The sequence below is a fragment of the Hylobates moloch genome, unplaced genomic scaffold (assembly GCF_009828535.3).
Source record: "Hylobates moloch isolate HMO894 unplaced genomic scaffold, HMol_V3 SCAFFOLD_20, whole genome shotgun sequence".
NCBI classification, from domain to species: Eukaryota; Metazoa; Chordata; class Mammalia; order Primates; family Hylobatidae; genus Hylobates; species Hylobates moloch.
The window spans coordinates 39,077,052-39,094,148 of record NW_026652295.1 but is presented as its reverse complement, the minus strand read 5'-3'; the positions used below and the strand labels follow the sequence as shown (position 1 = coordinate 39,094,148).

General features: G+C 49.6%; 1 protein-coding gene across 1 annotated transcript in view; it reads left to right on the top strand.

Annotated features, from left to right (window-relative positions):
• The first annotated feature begins 14,326 nt into the window (after positions 1-14,326).
• Positions 14,327-17,097, top strand: part of LRFN2 (leucine rich repeat and fibronectin type III domain containing 2) — a 188,521-nt gene continuing 185,750 nt past the window's right edge. The window contains exon 1 of the mRNA XM_032140437.2: positions 14,327-14,766. The gene's annotated coding sequence lies outside the window, so the exon portion shown is untranslated. The remainder of the gene's footprint in view (positions 14,767-17,097) is intronic.

The window sequence follows — 17,097 nt, the reverse complement described above, 5'->3', positions numbered from 1 at the left end:
TGCCGGGCGCGGTGGCTCACGCTTGTAATCCCAGCACTTTGGGAGGCCGAGGCGGGCGGATCACAAGGTCAGGAGATCGAGACCACGGTGAAACCAAAATTAGCCAGGCGTGGTGGCGGGCGCCTGTAATCCCAGCTACTCGGAGAGGCTGAGGCAGGAGAATGGCGTGAACCCGGGAGGCGGAGCTTGCAGTGAGCCGAGATTGCGCCACTGCACTCCAGCCTGGGCGACAGAGCGAGACTCCGTCTCAAAAAAAAAAAAAAAAAAAAAAAACAAAACAAAACAGAGAAGAGCAGTAACAGGGTTCCAAATGGTGGGCTGGCAAAGGAAAGGAAGCAAGACAAAACAGTAGAGGTGAAGGATGGGAAGACTCAGTATTTGCCAGGGAATAAAGTTTGGTGTGTAGATCATTGGGCAAAAGGAGCTGTGACCAATGCTCAGCCGGTTTGGGTGCAGCTACGGAAGGGGCTTCAATTATTACCCAGGGCCTGCCTTGCTGATCCTACCACCTCAGCACTCAGCTAACCCAAGTGTCACTGTGCCAGAGTCAAATTTCATCCCTACCCTCACTATAATGTGTTGTGATGAATAATCCAACTCAGCCTCTTCAAGGACCTCTCTCACTAGCAGCCACTGCAAACCACCCTTGTCACAGATGGCATCTGGTGGCTGCGGACAAGGAATGGAGTTAGAGAAAAGAGACATTTTTTGTTGAAGGGGAGGCTACCAAAGTAGAGTGATGTGGACAAGTGGGGAGCTAGGGAAAACCTTGGGAAAAACAAAAAGACAGGGAGGAGAAGGGGACAAGAAGGAGGGTAGTGATGTGGATGAATACATGGAGGAAGCTTTTTCAGCAAGCCAGGTGCCCCCTGAGGTTCCACAGTGCACAAGCAGAATGATTATTGTCTACTTGGCGTTGTGCTGTGTACCACACAGATTGAGACCTGTGCATGATGCTAAGGAAACTGTGCAAGAAAAACCCCATGCAGCAGGCCCAGAAGAGCAACAGCCTCACCCAAGGGTGACAGCCATCTGCCCCATTTTGTGAGCACACAGCATGAGCCCGCTCATCTGTGCCTCCACTGCACTCAGCTACACACCCTTGTTGGGGGTACTTATCACTCTGCATTACAGTTAGCTGTCTGCCTGTTTGTGTTCCCTGTGAGCCTGAGACCTCTTTGAGAGCAGCTGCCTTGTTTTAGATATTGTTTATCTTTGAGAAAACTACGGAATATAATGAGTGCTTTAAGAGTTTTGAGAATGAAGGTCATTAGTACACAGGGATGCGGGTGTGTGTGTTGCAAAGATGTGAGAATGGGTTTGTGAGGGCAGAGACGTTATGGTGAAGAGGTAAGAAAATCAGGACAGGTGTTCTAAATGCAATATTTCTCAAATCCTCTGTCTGGTGCAGAAGGACCTACAAGGATCCATGTTAAAAATAAACATCCCCCTAGTCCTATCCCAGGCCTACTGAATCAGAACTCCACAGTTGGGCCTGGGAATATACAGTTTAATCTCCCTCCACAGGTGGTTCTGATGGCCACGCTCGTCTGAGAACCACTGTTCTACAGGTCACTATTGCGTTTACAAGCAACTGATTTATAGGAGACCAGGTCTCTGAGGGTCCTTTGAGAACCCCTGGAACAAATCCTCACTTTGCAAATGACAACAGCTGATGCCCAGGGAAGATGGGCGTTGCCCGACTCCACCCTGCGAGCTTAATACTCCTGCTGGGGGTATGTCACCCAGGTGTTCCCCATTCCTCTCACAACCTCTGTGGTCCAGGTAAAGTTATGTACTGAGACAAGCCTTTCCCAAGCGCGCGGTGCGCTGTCCAGCACTGCGTGTTCCGAAAGCGCGCTGGCCTTCAGCTGGGCACTACGGAGAACTATGCGAACTGCTGCAGTGCCCGCCTGCAGTGCCCCCCCCCCGCCCCTCCCCCTGCACCTGGCAGCTCTCTGATCCTGCAGCTGCAGCAGCGCAGGACTGTCTCCCGCGGCGCATTATCAAACTTCAGGGTGGTTACAAATGACTACAGCGCGGAGATGGTGACCCTGTCCCTGGCAAGTTAGTCGGCTGCTCGCTGATCGATTCCCTTGTTAAGGGACCACGCAGGCAGAGGAAGTAGATTAAAATGTAACGTATTGCATTGAAATTTAACACAATGCAACGCATAATATTCAGCTGGATCTGCGTATTTCCCCCACCCCAATTTCTCCTAGAGGTTCCCATGGAGCATTTCTTGTTAAGTTTCCATCACTGCCAGACAAAGATATTTAATGACTTGAAAGACTAGGAGGGCCTTTCAACAGCTCATCTGATCCAGCTGACTGTTTCTGGCCTAGGAATATTGAAATCCCGAAGGGCTATTTACTCTGCCCTTAAACTTGATGGAGAGGGAAGAAGGAAGGCCAATAGGCCTGTTGAGTACTTTCCATCTCATCTTTGGCCTACTCTGTCACGTCTTCTTCCCATCTCCCCATCTGGCCTTTCATGCTCACATCTTGTTCCTTGAGCAAGAAAGAGCAGCTGGTCTTTCTCTGCTGCCTCTAACTTTCCCGACCCCCAGCCCTAGCTGAATTTCTGGCCTCCACAAGCCCCTCCAACTCCTCTGTTTTCATTAGCATCCCTCTGCCTTGATTGCAAGTTGAGCTCCTAGGGGGTAATGTTAGATAAATGACAAGTCTCCAAAGGCTTCAAATGGTGGTAGGACAGGTACCAGAGAAAAGAACTCAGCATGTTGAAAAGAATGACAGCCAAAGAATCCCATTTAATTTGATGGCACGATGAATATTTAAAGTTTTATAAAGAAATACAGGAAAGCAATCAGGCTTATTCAGGCGTGTGCTCTGGGGAGCGTACTCTGCTCCCCATGTGTTGGCAATACGGAGATAAGAGCTGGAGGATGTGGGTGGGGGTGGGGGACATACATAAATAGTCCATGTTCTTCCATTCTTTGTATTGAGGTGGAAAAGTGCTTACTAGTGCAGTTCAAGAAGAAACAGGGGGAAAAATCCTCCCAGATAATTATCATAACATGCTGACACCCTAAACAGTTTCTTTTTAAAATTGAATTTCTAATATCATTGCTTTGGAGATTATAATATTGAGACACGAATCCCCTGGCAAGTGATTCAGGAGCCGTACATGCTGTGTGATAAAGGCACCTGCCACAGAAACAGGCGGGGACATAAATCTCCCATCGCGTGTGCAGAATGCCTAATGGTGCCACCCCTCTGGCAGAGTGGGTCATCAGAAACCTCCCAAACTACCACTCTGAGGGGAGTTAATTTATTATAAACATGTATGGGACATTTTCATTTTGTATCAGCTGTTATGTCAGATCCTGGCATCAGAGAGCTTAGTTAGATTAAACCTCTGCCTTCAAAAAGCTTCCAGTCCTCTTGGAGAGACACATATACATGCATATGATATCACATTGCTTGTCTAGCACAGAGCAAAGACAAGAGGACAAGCTAAGGGCTGATGGGGCACAGAGTGGGGAACCTATTAATGCCAGTTGTGGAGATGGGGAAGGTTTCCTATTAGTCACTGTGACAGTTGCTGTCATTGCCCTGATGCTATCTCTTGAGCATTTACCTTTGTACAACTAACTTGCTACTGTGAACACCTGAGACTTTGCACCCCAGGGTTTTTCTTGGCCAAAAAAGTCAGTTGTGCTGGAGAGTTCATGTCCCTAGAAGCCCCTAGCCAATGACAGATGACAAGTAGGCAGACAAGTGCTCCACTTCCTCACCCCTTGATGGACAACTCAAGGTGTGCTTCACATTGTATCTCAGTGACCCCCCGGTGGGTTATGAGTTCCACCTGAAAGTACATGTTTGATTATACAACTTTTATTGGATTCTTTCCCTTGCTTTTTTTCCTACTGACATGTTCTAGGTATCCTCTCAAATAAAATACTTTTACTCAAACCCCATGTAAACGTCTGTGCCTGGAGGAATCCAAACTAGCTCAATACCAATAGCTACTGTTTATTAAAAGTCAACCATGCCAGGCACTGTGCTAGTTTTTTATACTATATCTAATCCTTACAACCATCTTGAAAGGTAAGAATCATTGTTTCCGTTATACAGATGAGGAAATTGAGGTCTACAGAGTGGAAGTGACTTATTTGAGATCACAGAAAAAGATACCTTGAGCAAATAAAGACTCTATCAGTGATTGCTCTTTTCCTTTAACCACCCTCAAGGTGAAGAGAACGAGGATCTCTTTGAAAGAGTGATAAATATGATAGCCCCGTCTTTAAAAAATGCACATATATACATACTTGTAAGATTGGCTGTGTACTTTTGGATGGATCATACCTCCTCTTAGAATCACCTGTGGGTTCCAGATTAAGAAGCTCTTTTAAGAAGGAATAAAGCTTTCAGAATCAAAGGACAATGTTTGTTTCTGAGAATTTGGGAAGTTAGGAAAACTGTGAAAGGAATTGAGTTCAAGAAGGAGTAGCAGGGGGAGTGGGTGACAAACATACCACAGTTTGATCATAGTCGGTGGGACCAGAGTGGGTACAGAGGAGAATGTTAACTTGTGGAGATGAGGGATAAGGAGAATGCTGTGGTTGAGTGAAAGCTGGGAGGGAATGCTTGGTGGAATAGCCTAATACCCCAAGAGAGTCCAGACCCTGGATGAGGATGTGAGCGTTCCTCTATAGTCACAATCATAGATTCTGACTCTGAACTTTTCACCTCCTGATCTGTCAGTTATTTGACCTCAGTGCCTGCCAACCCCCAGGCTTCATATTCTCCTCACTTTAGCCATCCACATGCCCAGTCATACTTTGCCATCAGGTAAAACTGTCTCATCTGGAAAACAGAAATCACCCTTGGTGTTTCAAACACAGGGAAATTTAACACAGAATTTGTATCAAGTTGTTGGTTGGTTTTTAAAAAGCAAAAATGAGAAGGCACTATTACTCAGAGATTGGTAACTTCAGGACACCACTTCAGTCCATAGAGCTGAAGGAGCAGAATGGGAAAAGTGTCATAATCCAGTCCCCAGGATTCTGTGCTCCCTGACAGGAGTGAAGCCACTGCCAATACAGTGCAGAAACCCAGGAGCCCATGACCCCACCGATGCTGCTACCAGAAGCATAAAATATCTGCCACCTTTTTCAGGCCTTCTAATCTCACGTGAGTGCTGCCCTTCTGTAGACCCCATGAAGAGTCCAGCAGGCAAACAAGCCTTGGAAAAAGTTTTTCAGGTGTCAAAGGCAGTGTGGCACAGTGGGGAGTAGGAAAGGGCAGGTATGGGTCTCTTGCCAACAGGCAGCATTCAACACAATCCTCAAAACCTGGGGCTCCACTTTCTCCTTTGCTCCAGCCACAAATTCCTATCCTTCCATCTCTCGCTCAATGTCTACTGAACCCCCAGTTCTTTTTCAGAGCAAGCCCACTGACTCCCTGTCCAATACTCCCTGATTATCTTTAGTCACCTACTGACCCAGGACCCTACAATCCATCTTTTATAAGACCCTCAGTTCACTGCACATTCGATACATCCCCACTCCTCCTGACTAACCCCAAATCCTAGAGCACATACATTTTGGGTCTTTCTGTTGTTCCCAGATTGGCAAATTGCAGGACGAAGTCCCACAACCTCGCTGAGCTTCCACCACAACACAATGAAAACCACAGGCCCCACTTCTGCCTGAAATATCTATGTTCATCCTCTGGCCGACGCCAATCTCATCCCAAGGGGCTGCACCAACCTTTTTCCCTCAAATCCCAATTCCTCAACCCGTATCTCTCAACTTGCAAGATTCAGACCATGTTTTACTTCTCTTCATCTCGAAATGTCTCTGTCATCTCCTGATGCTTTGTTTATTGCCTCTGGTCTCTGAGAAAGAAGGACCATTTCTTCCTGCTAGGGTTCATGCCTGAACCCTCCCTGCTCCTCCCCAAGAGCATCTTTCCCTTGTTCCCTCTCTACACTGGCTGCTTCACCCTGGCTTACACCCAAATGTCTCCCACCCCCAAGAAAGTCTTTCCTTTACTCTGATTTCTCCTGAGCTCCCATCCCACCTTCCACCCTCCTTTCACAGCTAAACTTCTCAAAAAAGTATTATACGCTCACCGCCTCTACTTCCTCACCTCCCACTCAGTCCCAACCACTAGCAATCTGGTTTCCACACCCATAACTCCGCAAAAATTGCTCTCTTAAAGGCCACCAATGACCTTCAAGTTGCCAAACGTAGCAGCTCTGCTTCGCCAGTCCCCATCGTCCTAGACCTACTCATCTGCCAGGTCACACACATTATTTAACCAGATTCAGAGCCAGGGGTCCAGCTGGTGTGTATGGCTCACGAGTGTGCTGCAGACTGGTCCCAGGCTGGGCTGTGATGAGCCATTCAGACATATGGGTGATTAAAATACAGAAATACTTCTGTCTCACTGCCCGAGCACCCTACGTGTCCCTTTCCCCCACCTGGCTACCCAAGCCCTTGTTCCAGGACCCCAAGATGGACCTCCTCATTATGTAGCAGAGACAGAATGATGTTTGGTGTGGCACGGGGCTTCTGCTCTTGCTGGTTGGTACCTGGGTTGTACCAATTTTAGATATTGTTAATATCACCACGGCGTATTGCTGTGCTGAGATCATTCCTTTAGTACTAGGACCAGCCACGTGGAGTCAGGGGAGTTTGGAGGGCAAATCATCTTTGGTGAAAAGCAGCCTCTCTATTTATCCTCCATATGCCATATAAATACCATTTTCTATGTGAGCCTTGGCATGGAATATTTGTGAAGCAAAGCTCCAAGGCCCTTTTCTTCCTTGATTCCTCTGTGAGCTTCTCTGTTTCCTTACCTGGCTACCCTAACTGGCAGAGTGACTGTAACCTTGTTGAGCCACAGTCTCCTCATCCACAAAGTGGGCTAACCAATTTCTGCTTGCAGGAAGGATCACAGATCATATGAGTAGAAGGGTTAGCACAGGATCGCGTATGGAGGTAAGCTGAATAAGTTTAGTTTCCTAATCCCCACCTCCCTCTCACCCTACATTTTCTCCCTGTGGATTTTCTCCATTTATATGACCTTTGCCTCCATTCTACCCCTGACCATTTGTTACAGACCCTTTTGTTGAATTATGCTCGGGACAAGAGGATTTGGGTATTCCTGAGCTCTCTAGCTCCACACATCTGATGTGGAACTCATTATTCTCTGCCTCTTCCCCTAGTTTCTCTCATCTTCCCCTCCTTTCCCTCATCTTCCAAGCCTTTCCAAAGGATACCAACCATTCATCCAGTCCAGTGGGCTTTATTTTATAAGGTGGCTTTGACCGCACTCTCCTCTTCCCCAGACCTGATCACCTCTAGGGTCTAGTCCATTCTACTTCTGACACTCACCTCTTTCTATTGTTAGCACGATAGCCTTGGAGATGACCCTGTTTTCCCCCTTTACCTGGACTCTTGCAATTAACTTATAACTGTTTTCCTTTTCTTCAGTTCCTTTTTCTTGGAGTGCAACCACCGAACCCCTGCATAGATCTGTTCAAAACCGTGCAGTGTTGCCCATTTACCTGCAGAAAGGAATCTAGACACATTGCCTTTGTCTTCAAGGTAGTGTCAACCAACTCTGCACTCTTACTTCCCACTATGTTCTTAGTAAGAATCACGGTAAAACAACAACAACACTTCTTGAAAATTTACTACGAACCACTCAATATTCTAAAGTCATTCATGCCATTTAATCCTCTCATCCACTCTGAGACATAGTCACTGTTATTTCTGCTTTACTGAGGAAGTAATGGAGGCACAGAGAGGTTCTGCAGCTGACCTTAAGTAACTGCCCTTAGAGGTGGGGGACTTGAATTTAAACCCAGAGACTGTATCAGAGCCCACATTCCTGACCTCTAGGCCTTCTTCTGCCCTGGGATTTGGTCACGCCAGAAAACTCCTCATGCCCCCGAAGCTGCTTTACTGTCCTGCTTCCTTGCCTTTGCCTGGACTATCTGTTTTTCTCATCGCCTTACCTACCAAAATGCTAACCATCCTTCAAGTGTTATCCACCTTCAAGACTCCTTGAAGTCTTGTCTTCTCTGCTCTGAGGTGATCTCCCTCTTTTTGAAATACAGAATTTCCCAAACTTTCTGTTTTTACCTTATTCTCTTATATGACAGCCTTTTGAACACACAGCTGATCAGCTCTTCCAGAGTGGAGGATGGGGCCACAGCTTATCTTTCCCTTAATCCTGCCCTGTCCTTTTCACATGGAACCCACGAAGGCAGTTTCATTAGATTAAATGGAATTACTGTTTTGCAGACATGAGTTGGTTTCACCTCCATTCTCCACGTCGCTTTGAAAGGAAAGCCGAGGACTTGATTAAGGAATGGAAAGAATTCTGTAGTCAGTCAATTCCTGCTGCGATAAATCTCTTGGGTGAAGGATGCTAAGGCAGGGACATAAATGACGATAGCTGTGCTTCCACAGTTGACTGGATTATAAAACAAACCATACACTATGACTATATGTTTCAACAATACATAAAAGGAGTCCGGGAGAGGTAAAGGTAGGGAGTAAGAGCTGGTATGAAAAGAGGGCGATTTGCCCTGTCGAGTTTGGAGACTGAGATAGTGGTTTTCCTTTTATTCTTTCTCCTTTAACAAGTTTACTTCTCAACCAGTCAGTTCTGTAACAGGCTCTAAAGTTAGAGTGTCAAGATTAGAATTGTGGCCTTGCCACCTGCCAACTCTCTGGCCTAGCAAGTTACTGAGCCTCTCTGTGTCTTAGTTTCCAGATCTGTAAAATGGGAATAATAACTCTACCTGCTAGAGTTTTTTGAGAATTAAATACAATAATCCTCATCCAGGACAGAGAGGAGTGGCTGGCCTACAGTCCTGGCACTCTTACTGTTAAATGCCTAATGGCAAGAGACGAAATTGAGCTAGGGGGACAGGGTGGCCCAGTGAAGCCCTGGGGCACTAAGGGCTGTGATGCTTCCCAGGTGTGCCTGAGCACTTGTCACAGCCCATAGTGTTCTCCGCTTCAATACCACCCTTAAGGTTTAGGAATTTCCCTGGCAGAAGGCAGAAAGCCAGGGAAGTCAGTGGCATCTGCTGTCTTCAGTTCGTCATTGAGTGGCTTTCTTTATTGCTTTTCATTAAATCCCAGAGACCATTTATCCCAGATTCATTTTAGAGATGGAGAAAATGAGGCCCAGAGAAAGGAAAGGTTGCCCCAGGTCACACTAAAGAACCAGAATCTGCTCCTCTATCTTCCCTTCTGGTGCTCTTTCTACCTCACTGTCCCCAACTGTAGAATCTCCTAGCTCTGTGTGTCTGTCAGTGTGGCCCTGGACACCTTGTCCTTCTCTTTGCCACATGTCTACTGCACTTCAGGCTGCACCAGGTAATTCACCACTTAGTGGCATCAAGGCTAGCATTAGAGAGGCTGTCTTGTTCACAGGAAGGAGCCTGGGATGTGGAGTCAGAAGATTTGGTTTGAAATACAGTGCCATCAGTCAATAGCTCTAAATGCTTGGAGCCATCAGGTTTAACCTATCTGGGACTCAGTGTCTTTGTTTGTAAAATGGGGATAATGATCTATTTCATGAGATTGTTGTGATGAACAAGTGGGGTAATATTTGGGAATGCTCTTTATAGACTGCAAGGCATGATGCCAGCATTGGTGTGTCTTTTCTCTCCAGGAAGAAACTCTGCCTTCTCCTTCTTTCTCTTCTCCTCTACAGTATTTAGCAAAATGCTAGGAGGTACATAAAAGATACTCAGTAAAGTATCTTTTCTTTTCAAGGAGAAACTCTACCTCCTCCTTCTTTCTTTTCTCCTCTATAATATTTAGCAAAATGCTAGAAGGTACATAAATGATACTCAGTAAAGCCCGGGCACAGTGGCTCATGCCTGTAATCCCAGCACTTTGGGAAGCTGAGGTGGGTGGATCATTTGAGGTCAGGACTTCGAGACCAGCCTGGCCAACATGGTGAAACCCCATCTCTACTAAAAATACAAAAATTAGCCAGACTTGGTGGTGGATGCTCATAATCTCAGCTACCCCAGAGGCTGAGGCAGGAGAGTTGCTTGAACCTGGGTGGCAGAGGTTGCACTGAGCGGAGATCATGCCATTGTACTCCAGCCTAGGCAACAGAAAGAGACTCTATCTCAAACAAACAAACAAACCAACAAAAAATACTCAGTAAGGACCTCTATTTTGATTGATTATGATTTCCCTGTATTGTCTGATCCTTTGATGCATCAGGAACCCACTCCCTGACCTGGTATTTGGGCAAAAGGGTGAGTCTGTGAAGGGAGTCCCTTGGGCCTAGGGGAGTGGAAGAGGTAAACAGAGGGCTGAATGACGAAAAGTAAACTGGATTTAGAAAACAAACCAGAGCTAATGGCTGTAGGTGGTGTTAGTCATTCTGTTAAGGAACTTGGGAATACGTATGCATACTAATAAGAATTTATTTTGGCTTCTTGTTACTCCAGCATTTGGGAAGGGAGGAGAGGTAGAGGGCACTGCAGAAATAAAAGACGTCACCCTTCATCTCCAGATAGGGCACCCTGGTGCTGGGCCCTCAGCTCCTGAGGATGCATTTGTCCAAATTCTGTGAGGCTAAGGCCGAGGCCTGTGGATAAACTGGGGTTGGGCTGGCTATTGGTCCTTGGGGGAAGCTCAGTGAATGAGGCGCTAATTCAGGAGTGGCTCCCAGCATCCAGTCCATGGAATAGACTCAGTGGAGGGAGATCCCAAGACCTTATGAAACTGTCCAGGATCTTTCCTATTCCCCAGCCCACAAAGTCACTCTTCAGGCCACAGTGAGTTTCTTAGGGAAACTCTAAGAAGTGTATCTAGCACAACCTGGGATTACAGACTGCACCCCTTCTTTCATGAAGCAGGTTCAATGGTCCCTACCCTGAGATTCCATAGCTTCACCTGGCTCTGTCCTGTCGTCAAACCAGAATACTTCACTGCAAAAAGCCAATCTCCTCTCCTTTTCGTACTCAGAGAATACAGAGAAGAGAGACTCACCATCATCCATTGCAAAGGAGTCTTTTCATTGGTTATAAAGGCCTAGGCCAAATCAGCCTTCTCTTCAGGCTGAGTGCCTCTCTACCTCAAACCCTCCTGGGAACTCTTCTGATCAGACACTGTGATTCCATTTAGCCAGTGAGGGTTGGGAGCCAGCCATGTGCCCAGAAGTGTGCCAAGGGGTCTCGGGTTTATAGTCCAGTGAACAAACCAAGAGATACAGACAACAGGGTAAGCCTGGTTAGAGGTGTCAAGGAGAGCAGGCATGGCCTGGAGGGGAAGGTGAGTCCTGATTGGGGGTGGCAGGGAGCCCAAACTTTCTTCTTACTGGGGGTATTGAAGTTATATTCAAGGATGGAGTGCTGCCCTGATGTGCAGCCTAAAGCACAAGGCACAGTCATTCTCTACCACATTGAGACATGAAAGGGTGTGTGAAAATATCCTTAAGCACCTGCTGGGAGCTCTCTGGGAAATCATTTATCTGCCCTGCACTTCAGTGCCTTGGCTCTAAAACTGAAACAAAAAAAAGTATGTACAAAGAACCTTAAAAATGTTCATACCCTCCAACCCAGTGGTTCTACTTCAGGGAGTCTAGCTTAAGCACAAAAACAAGAATTTGGGCAAAGACTCAGGTACAAAGATGTTCATCACAGGGTTATTTAGCAGAATGAACACGTAGAAGAATCAAAATGCCCATTATTAAAATGGCTTTCACACCCCAACCCCTTCTAGAATAAGGGGATGACCTCTTTGGGAAGCCCTGGCTCAACTCTGAGGTAAGTAACCAGTACAGGAAGCCAGGTGTCACGTTAGTGACCCTAACTCAGTCCTTGGGCTTGTTCAAGGAGCCAAGAAATCCACCGTCTTTCACCTTTTCATGATCCAAGTGTGGATTATCTTCTGGGGATTTTCATGGTAAATGGTGACTGTAGACTGGTGTTCTCTTGGCCTCCCAAGATGTATGTGGTCCCCACCCTGTTCCATCTGTCAAGGTTGCTTGGGGGTTCCTAGAGCTGGAAAGGCTCTTAGAAAATGCATAGTCCAAACCCTTTGAGGGAAAGGGACTTGTCACATTGCTTGCTAATACAAAGCCGTGGTGAGCCTCCAGGCCACCTGTCCCCCAGTACCGTATTCAGGTTATGTTGGGGCAAATGTAATTAGAAAAATAAACCAGTAATTCTCAGAATTACCAGTGCCCCAGGTCTTGGCTCTTCATGGAATATCCATGTTTCTGACTCGAGAAAACTTCTTGATGGAGTATTGGGTTCACTCTGGAGCAGAGATTGGTCTATCTTTCCCATATCCCTCATTCACATCATTCTAATGCTTTACTGGTTTCTAAAAGCAGCTCCATTTCTACTTTGGTGCCAGCTTGGTCCTATCTCTGCCACTCTACTCTGGTTGTCTCATGGGTGACTGAGGGTTAGGGGAGATAACCTAGCCCACTGCCCCTAACTCTTGGGAGAATTCAAAGACTAGAGCCCGGGCTGTGGTTCTTCCTAAGCCTTTCTTCCTGGGAGCCCCCGCCAATAGTAGGCAAGCCCTCAGGTAAGCAAAGAGGAAGGCAGTTTCCCTGCTGTTCTCCCCTCCTTCTTCCCTTCCCCTTCCTCTTCCCTACTTGCCCTCCCCAGTTTCTACTCCACACCTCCTTTTACTTACCTCCTCCTTCCTCATTACTTTCCTTCTCATGACTCCTCCCTACCTCTATCCCTCACTCCCTGCTCCTGAGTTAGATCCCTTCTCTCCAGGGCCCACCCCATATACCTTGAGTTTCATCCTGGCCATGCCCCTCCCCCATCAGGCTTTCCAGAATTCCTGCAGGGAGGGGCCTGTCTTCAAGGATCTGCAGCATGCCAGTTTGGCAGTTTCCCGGGGTGCACATGTGGAGGGTGCACACATAAGGGCCAGCTGCCTTGGCTTCTGCAGTTATGCATGTGTGTAGAGAGGAGACAGGGTCGTATGTTACAGATGTATCCAGCCAAGCCAATCCTGGGCTGCAGAGACGCATCCACATGCCACATGTGCCTCCCTGTGGGTAACCGGGACAGGTGCACGGGATGTGTTAGCCACCAGGAGAGAAGAGAAGGATTGCAACATTGACATTCTTCCTGCCCCTGGATTTACCAGCTGGAGTACCAACAGGAATCTCAAAATTTCATTTCCTTCAGAAGGAAGGAAATGCCTCTTGGGAAGTCCAGTAAGGCAGAGGAAGGTCCTACCTTTCCGGTAACTAGTTGTTTATAGCGGGCAGAGAGGATAACCAAAGACGAGACCCTGGCCAGACCTGGGTGTTCTGACTCTAAGCTCACAGTCTGCTTTGAGTAGGGGCTCCGCTACCTACCACATGCCTTGGACAAGTCACTTTACTCTTTTGGGCCTCAGTTTCCTTATACATCAAATGAGAGTTACTGGGAAGATCAAACCAGTGAAGAGTTGTAAAGATGCTGTGCAAACACTTGGCGCCACTGCACCCTTCACTGATTCTTGCAATAATCATGAAAAGTCAAAGTGCGTGTGTGTGCGTGCACGGGGCGCTCGTTATTCATAGGTCCCTTACCAGGATTCGAGCATCTGAACTGGGCCCCAGGACTGGGTGGGCGCGAGCGTCCCAGCCCCCACTCCCAGCCTAGGGCCGGCGCGCTCGGGTTTTCCTCCGGCAGGCGGCGGGCTGACGGCTGAAGTGCGCGCTAGGCACGTGAGGCGGGAGCGCCGGCGCCGGCTGCAGAGGTGCAGCCCTGGCCGCCCGGCTCGCCTTCCGCAGGGGCTGCCCGTGCTGCCGGACCGCCAAGACCGCCCTCCCGGTTCCGGGGCTCGCGGCCTGCCCACCTCCCTCCGCGACCGCGGCCCCAGCCCACTCCCGCCCCTCCGTGCGTCCCCGCGCCACCCCTGCCAGGACCGTGAATCCCTCTGGTTTCGGCGGCGGTGTTGGTCGTCTCGGAAGCGGGTGCGCTCAGCAGCGGGCGCAGAGGCTGCCTTCAGCTCCTGCAGCTCCGCAGGTCGCCACTGGGGGCTGCCGCGCCGGAGAGCTCGGCGGGGACGGTGCGCACGGCCGCCGGGTTCCTGGGAGCCTCTGGCAGCTGGGCTTTCTCCACCGCTGGCCCGGCGCTGTCTCCTCAGCCCGCCCGACTCCCTCCCAGATTGGAGCGTGTGATCCGTGTGTGTGTGTGTGTGTGTGTGTGTGTGTGTGTGTGTGTGTGTGTGTGTGTGGAGCGGAGAGAGAAACCGGGTACGCGCGTATGCGCGCGCGCGTGGGGGGCAGTGTGCATGCGGGGAGTACGGGGGAGTGTGTTTGTGTGTGCGTGTGGGTGTGAGTGCCTGGCTTCCTCTCGCTGAGACACACATACACTCACACATACACAACCCGGCAGGCTCGTCTGAACTTGAAGACACCCCGCATTCCAAGATGCCCGAGGTTCCTGGGAATGCCTGGGGTTCTTCGATCCGGAAAATCCTACCGGCATCCTCCTAGGGAGGGATTATTATTATTTTTTTTTCTTTAATCTGGAAGAGAAGAGAACAAGTTGTGCTTTTCCCCCCTTCTTCTTGCTAAATGCCATGGATATAACTGAATAAGCGGCTCAGGGCTCTCCCCGCGTGGACGTCCGAGGCCACCATCTGCCTGCGTTCGCCGGAGCCGTCGGAGGGCTTAGCTCGAGTCTGTCTCGGGCGGGGAAGGATGCGTGGCCGAGCCGGGGAGCCCGGGCGCCCCGCGGAGCCGGCCTCGGTGCCTCCCAGTCGGGGGTAGATGCTGCCTCGCCCAGGTGAGTGGTCGCCGGCGCTGCGTCTTTGCGATCCCGGGTGTCGGCGGGAGCTCGGCGCGGGGCTGAACGCACCCGAGGGAACCGGGAACTTTGCATCCTTTTCTTTTTCGCTGGAAGACTCCCCTCATCCTAGGTGCTCATGCGGACACCCCCTTCTCTTTTCGCCCATCCTTATCGCGAGAGATTTCCTTTCCTTTCTTTAGTCTTTATTTCCGATAGTGGGGGTGAAACTCTGGCGGGGAGCGGGGAGAGCGGGGTTCATGTGAGACTGGAAGCAGGATGGAGAGACGGGGAGCTGCGGGTGGATGGAACCATTGAAAGCAGCAGGAGAACTTTGCCGCCAGACCACTCTGTTGCATCTCCGCATATGCAAGGCCTGGCTAGAGCCATTGCTGGGGGCTGGGTGGGGGCGCCGGGGACTCCCCGAGCTCTGTGGACTGGGTGGGGTGGGGTAAAGCCAAGTGCAGAGGGGTTGATGCAGAGCGGATGGGAGGAAGGAAGGCATGGTTGCAGTTTGGGGAGGCAGGTAGGGCAGGTTCAGGGACCCTATGCTGGCCTCAGGCGGAAAGCAGATCAGGGGATTGTGTGTGTGTGTGCAGCTTGGGGCATCAGAATGGCATGATAAAGCAATATGGAAAATGGCATTAGCCACGTCTGGGTTCCTAGGTCTCTGTCTCCCACCCAGCCCTGCCCTGGTTCTAAGGTTGGCCTGGGCAGGGAGGAGGGAGAGCAGTGGACCGTTCCGAGGTGGACAGTGCCTTACTTTGCACAGACCTTCTGAGGGAGGTGTCCTACTCGCCTTCCCATCAGCCCAGTACAAAGGACAGAGGCAGAGAGTTCTAGGGAGATAGAGCCTCTGAAAACCAGAGCAGGAGGGAGAAGGGAGCCTGAGTGGAGACCGCAGAGGGACTGAGCCAGACTGTTGCCAAATGCACCCGGTGACAGCAGACAGCTGCAGACAGACAGACACCTGCAGGGACAGGGAACAGAGCCTGCACTCTTGTTGGAGTTGGAGTTACAGGCATGGCTATAGATGATGACCCCCTCCCCTGGCCATAATGGAGAGAGAGAGAGAGAGAGAGAGTGTGTGTGTGTGTGTGTGTGTGTGTGTATGTACGCATGTGTATGTTTCAGGGAGGTGGCAGCTGTGGTCTCCATGGCCTGATTGGCCTTCTAGTACTGGGGGAGGGGGCAGCTTCAGGAATTTGACTCCCCTGCTGCTGGGGAGGAGCAAAGCTAGGGAGGAAACTGCCATTCCCTGGGCTGTGAAGTTCCCAGGGGCCAGGGCTAGAGGTTCTATGTGGGCTGTTATTCTTGTGTGGGGGCCTATTTGGAACTCAAGGTGGGGAGCAAGAGAACTGGGTCTTGGGGTTGTGTCCTGGTCTGGTCGCTGCCCTCTCGCAGGAGCTTTATATCGCCACACACAGCAGAGCACTGAGGGCAGTGTCATTTCCTTGTGGGGTACATCGGAGGCTGAAGGGGGTCAGAGTCCTGTAGGGAGAATTCAGAAGCTCCAAAAGGCCTGCACTTGGAGCCATGAGCCTCCGCCAACCATGCCAGCTGCCTGGGCCCTTCGGCTGATGCTGGAATGTCATCTTTCCCTTCTGACTCTGGCTGGGAGTGCAGAGTTGCATCTCTCTCCGGCCACATGCTTTTGCTCAGGTCCCCTGCCCAGCCCTCAATTTAGAGTTTCTGGTCTGATTCCTGACCAGGAATGTAATTATTTATCTTCCTGCCCTCATCCTGGGGATGCAAACAGCAAACTTGGCATTTCTGTTTCAGCCTCTGGAAGGTTGGCTCCCAGCTCCATCTCCTGTCTAGAAGGAATGTGTGCCTGCCTGCCGTGGGTTGGAGGCTGGGGTTCAGGGTTCCTTCTTCTGTGAAGTGCCAGTTCTTTGCTCAGGCCTAGAAACGTGAGAAGCTGGGGAGCCTGGCCTGAGACAGGGTGAGCAGGAGCATCCAGGAGGTGAGGCTGAGGAGGAGAAGCAAGATAGATGGGAAGAAAATGCAGTCAGAGTGGGTGGGGTCACCGGGGAAACCAGGCAGCCTTCTGGCCAACTGAGTCCTGCTTTGACTGAAGGTGGAATTGCTCTTCTTATCTTTGCTTCAGCTCCAAAGGAACAAAACAAAACAAAACAAAACAAAACAGGGATTCTGGCCTCCAAGTGCCAGTTTGCCAAGCCTCTTCAGCCTGTGGGGTTGAGCAGGTTCTGCTCTCCTTTTTTGGGAGGTGGATGTATAGAGGCTTATAAGCTCCTGGCGTGGGGTCTGTCTACCCAGGGACAGTGGAGAAGTGAAATTGGAATTATTGTTTTCAGAAACTCTGCTTTC